Source organism: Mytilus californianus, unplaced genomic scaffold (assembly GCF_021869535.1).
Source record: "Mytilus californianus isolate M0D057914Y unplaced genomic scaffold, xbMytCali1.0.p SCAF_7, whole genome shotgun sequence".
In the NCBI taxonomy this organism is placed as follows: domain Eukaryota; kingdom Metazoa; phylum Mollusca; class Bivalvia; order Mytilida; family Mytilidae; genus Mytilus; species Mytilus californianus.
In genome coordinates, this window is record NW_026262723.1 from 15,401,796 (window position 1) to 15,407,535 (window position 5,740).

Here is a 5,740-nt window from a genome sequence, read left to right on the forward strand (position 1 = left end):
CTGACTTGGTACAGGAAATTTTAAGAAAAGAATGGTGGGTTGAACCTGGTTTTGTGGCATGCCAAACCTCCCGCTTTTATGGCAACGTCAAACACAACACCAAAACGACAACATCACATGACAGGACCACAATACAAATAAATGGGAGGACATATAGGACAAAGAATCACACGAATAATAGCTAACAAAAGGTACTAGGCTTAAAATTCAATACGCCAGACGTGCGTCTCGTCCACACAAGACCAACCAATAACATTTTTATAGTAGTTTTCTATAAAAAAAATTTCGATGTAAACTTGGTTATACTGTGTGGCTTAACCATCACGTGATCTGTTTAGAACCATTGCTATCATGTCTTGCTAATTGAAGATTTTAAAGAAAGTACATAACAGCCGATGTTACTGTTACATTTTGTTAAAGAACATCTTTATCAACATTAGTTATCTCATACATTTTGTTAAGGAACATCTTTACCAACATTAGTTATCTCATACATTTTGTTAAGGAACGTCTTTACCAACATTAGTTATCTCATACATCTTGTTAAGGAACATCTTTACCAACATTATTTATCTCATACATTTTGTTAAGGAACGTCTTTACCAACATAAGTTATCTCATACATTTTTGGACCTGTAATATAACAAATTATTTCTGAGTTTCGTCAGTAGTTCATTTACATTAAAAAAATACGAATTAACGTACGGATCCAACGAAAAGTAAGGAGAATAGGGCGCATGCAAACATCTGTACTAAATCCCACTAATTTTCCGCCAATAAGGCGTATCAAACAGTGTTTAATTTTAGATACATGTTAGATTTGCTGTCGATTGAAAACATAGACCCTTTCGTTATGCAATAGTATAACACTATTAGAATCTTTACCCTTTACATAAGTATTCTACATTCTGTGGGTGGAAATTATTTGCTGAAGTTTATTTATAAAGTTTTAAAAAAGACAAACCGTGCGAATGACATTGAGGTTTTTAGCTCATACGAATTATGTTGATGGGCGGTAGGAGGGGTGTCATCCCGAATTCACCCAAAAATAAGCATTTATTTCCGAGTCCCGATATGAATAAATCTCGCATTCCCGAAATAGTTTCTTCCGCCCCTCTACGTGTTCTTTTATAAGGATAGAACAAACAATGAAAACTATCGAATGTATGGAATTTAATCGATTTATTCAGATTCAGAAAAATGCATTAGTTATCAATAAATACAATCATGTAATGTCATGTTGAAGTAAAGGTAGTTGATCCCTTAAATTATATTTACTCCAGAAATATGTATAGAGTACATGTCTTTCAAACATCATCAAAGTCGTTGTTCTTTCATTAAAATAATGTGAAGCAAACAAAAGTCCATGAATGTAATAGTCAAAGATAACACATGTACCGGTTGTTACAACCGTTATCGTTACATTGTCCACATATAAAGCTTTGCAATTTTTCCATTTCGAAACATGTTGATTTTGGAAAAGTACCAGCTATTTCTAAATTGCTACACACTTTCATTACTCGTATTCTTTTCTGCCATGACATAGACATACCTGTGAAAACAGAAAATATTTTTACTTGTTATGATTTTCTGAAATAGACATTTGTTCTTTTTTATTTTATCATGCATTAGGCATGATTAGATCGTGTTTTGTATGTGCAATGTAAGTTAAACCTTCCGTTTGAAAATTTGAATCGATCCGTACCTTTAGCCATACTATAAAAGGTAATTTTTTAGAGTTTCTAGCACCGAGTTCCTGTAGGGAACAAGTAGAATTGCATGATAACATGCTTGATCAATTTTATAAACACCTAATAATCATGTTGTGTTAACATAATTTGTTATCCTTTTCGTTACTCATAATGCCGTATATTTATACATAAGTGCCTTCCAGTACTGAATTGGATTGTATTGTAAATGTTTGTTTTGTTAATCTAATGATCGAGTTTAAAAAAGGACGGATTTAAGATAATAGTTTTACCGCGCTAAATGTTTTCAAGGGTCGGAAAACTCGTCAGTATAGTTGTTGAATGTCATATATTAATCGTTATTTTCGAGAATTTGAGTTTTAATGGAATTTTTTTTTATTGTTAATGTCTTTTAATTAAAACGAATTTACATTTGGTACGATTTCGAGCGTGACTTACTATATAGACAATTGTCTATAGTAAAAGGATTTTTTTTACTCTGGATGACTTTTCGTAATTGTCGTAGTTGGTAAAAGGCCCCAACATAAAAAATATGAAACAATTCAATTGAGAAAACTACCGGTCTAATTTATAACAAAACAATTTACGAAAAAAAAATATGACTGACATGAACCAATGACAACCACTGAACAACAGGCTCCTGACTTGGGACAGGCACATAAAGAATGTGGTCGGGTGAAACATGTTTGTGAGCGCTCAACCCTCCTCTAACCCTGGACAGTGGTGTAACAGCACAACATAAGAACAAACTATAAAAATCATTTGAAAAAAGTTTAACTCATCAGATCGATACAAAGCAAAAAAATATCAAACATAGACCGGACGTGGCAGGGTATTTATCCATCCCAAATCCCTAACAACAAAAAGGACACTAAGTACAGATCTGAGAGTACTGATGTTTGCTGAAATAAACTTTTTTGCAGGTACATGATCACCAATAAAACTTTGTATAAATATCTTTCTGCGATTGGCTTGCGCTATCGTATTTCTCAGCATTGAATCGATATCACGGTTTTGCATTCTTGACGATATCAACTTCATTTTATGAGTGTATTACTTTTTATAAGGAAATATACCAAAAATAGAGTTTGATAAAGTTCATAGATTCGATATTTATTCTGCAAATTCGAGAATATTTTTTTAGGTAAGTTTGGCTTAAAAGTGTCCTTTCACCGTGCATTTGATTGATGTTGAGAAATGTTTCCTCATTTTTGTTTTGATATATAAAGGCGACGAGGCATGATTGCCCATAAGATAACTATCCTTATCCGCTTCCCAATATCATGACTAATAATTGTGTATCCCTTCGTTGTTTCAATGTTAAACATATGGAAATTTTATGAAAAATTCCTACGATTTTCCACTCTACTGTCAAATTTTGAAATTTCGGAATTTAATAAATATCGAACTTCTGAATGCAATGCTTCCCCCTCTTTCCCGATGATTACCCTATACAAGTATCTAAATGTAGTTAATAAAACAAGTATAAATATGGACCTTTTTCGTTTTTATTAAAAAGGTAGTTTAGCGCTTTCAGTGAACAATAAACGATATTATTAAATGATATGATTAAATCAGCCGTAAGACGGATACATCACCATGTGTAATATTGATGACGTCGTCCTGTTCATATTAATACAGCTTTTCGGTCCGGGTCAATAAAAGAAAAATCCGTCCAGTACGAGACCTTCATTTTTTTAATCCTCGCCTATCGTTGAACGTATCATCATACATTAGATAGTTTTATCATATTTATTAACTTAGAATAATATTAATTACAGTTTAAATAATGTTCCGTGTTTCGTACCTATTTGATTGATTAGTTAATTGGTGTTTAACGCCACTTTCAGCAACATTGTGCTTTTTCGTGACGGTCAGTTTTTATTAGTTGAGATAACTGGAGGGCCCGGAGAGAACCACCGACCTTCGGTAGGAGTATTAGTCAATTAAGATTGGAGTTAAGCGCACCTGTCACGTGCGGGATTCGTACTCACAACCTCCGTAACGATCTGAAACGAAAACATTAATACACAGCCTTTCCGCAAGAAACTGTCGATTATGATTACTGTTTCACTTCCCTGATCAGTCATCAGAACGAAAACGATTAAAGAGTAAGACTGGTTTAAATGTCTGATTTATTCTCCCAAGCTACTTTACATTTGGTAGATTAAATGTATGGAAGTAGCATAGATTAAATACTTGTACGTGAAATCAGAAATTTCAACAATATTGACAAACTGCATCGTGACTGCAAAAAGAAAAATGGATTCAAAATATGAATTCCTCTACCTGCTTCACGGTGTGTTTGTTAGTTTTATCGAAGATATAGAGTTATTTATAGAAGTTTTACATATGAACTGGCAGCTTGTGTATTGTTCATGTAATAGATTCGCGATCAGCTGTATTAGCCATCGCTTCTCTAACTGTTGGGGAAATTACAACTAACATCATATTTTTGGCAGGTCCAATACAGAAACAGCAAGATAATAACACCATAGCAGAATATAGACTATCAAGTAAGCAATCTATGTTTTAAATGTTATGACGAAAATCCGTATAATAAGGTCATGAACATCTGTTGGTTGTTTGTAATTTTCTTGAGTTATCACAAAATACCCATTTCCTTCCCCTTAAATGTAATAAAACAATAAACTAACGAAATTAGTAATGATGTCTCTTCATAGTATATGTAAGAAAAGTTATGTGTTTTGATATTATTGCATTTGAAATTTCCCAATGCACAGCTTTAGAAAGGGTTTTCATTATCTCTCCTCGAATTCAGTTTTGTATTGCTCCTTTGATAACTTCGCCTTTTTACAACCTGCCAATAATTTCATTTCTTCGATATCGTATTACACGACTTTTAAAGTGAACGTCAATAATTCTATCAAATCTTAAAAACCTATGAAAGGGGGCATTAGGTACGAGGTACAGCAATATCCGGAAAATTTCTTTTGATATTCAAGGTACTTAAAATCGTTTAATTCCTTGTACTATGTCATGGTTTTCCCCATCGACCATCTTGAATAAACACGCTTATGTCGTCTTGATCATCCATCATGTCCATTGCTCCAACTCTTTTAAAATTAATAAAGTGCTTCAATGTACAAAAAGGGAAGGATGCCTTCTTGCTATCTTGCAAACGGATTTCAAAAACACTTTGTTCTCCAGATAATTTGTTGTATTTAAATAACTACGTCCCGCCTATTTACAGTAACCCAAACACAAAAACAAAACAAAAAAGCAATTCAACAATTTCATTTCTATATTAAAAAAAAGATTATAAAATATAAAAAAAAACTTTTTTAGAATAATAAAACGTTTTCATAATTATATAAACAAAGTAATAAATAAACTATATTTCTAATTAAAAAATACTAAGAAAGCGACCCTAAAAATATATTTACCTTGGATGATAAAGGAACAAATCAGAAGCACTAAAACAGCTTTCATATTCGACCTCATTTCCGATGTTATTTTGCTGTTTCCGTTTGCAACTATCATCGCTGTGAGAATCCTCGAATTTATATAAATTTATATTCTACGCCATGCAATATCATTTTGCAGTTGACTAATCATATGTTCTTTCTAAATGGGGAATATTATACGTATTTAGAATAATAAAACAATAAAATAATACTGTTAACTCAAATTAATTTTTCTGTTTTACAACTGTTCTTATTAATAAAGCATGAGCTACATCGGATTTCATGTTATTCAAAAAAATAAATGTTTTTGTTAATCATTTATAATTATACACATCCAAGCATGTATTGATTGTAATAGTATTGTAAAGTCCAGTAACGGAAAGGATTGTGCATTAAATCGTATTTACAAAATAAATGACTAATTGTTGGTCATCAGTTGCACCTTGTATACTTTGAAATAAAATTCGTGGGATTTTATTTCAAATTATATATACCACATTGATTTGATACAGCACTTAACAAAAACATGTTGTTGGTAGATACGGGCTTATTCTTTTTAAGAGTTTATATATTTATGAGTCGTTTCAATCAATTAGATATATT

The 5,740-nt window shown here is 32.1% G+C and overlaps 1 long non-coding RNA gene across 1 annotated transcript; it reads right to left on the bottom strand.

Moving 5' to 3' along the window:
* Positions 1 to 1,165: 1,165 nt before the first annotated feature.
* LOC127707572 (uncharacterized) lies at positions 1,166 to 5,337 on the bottom strand. The gene is made up of 2 exons (XR_007984961.1): positions 5,117 to 5,337; positions 1,166 to 1,552 (listed from the first exon to the last, which is right to left on the bottom strand). It is a non-coding gene; the product is annotated as an uncharacterized LOC127707572 (long non-coding RNA).
* Positions 5,338 to 5,740: the final 403 nt, after the last annotated feature.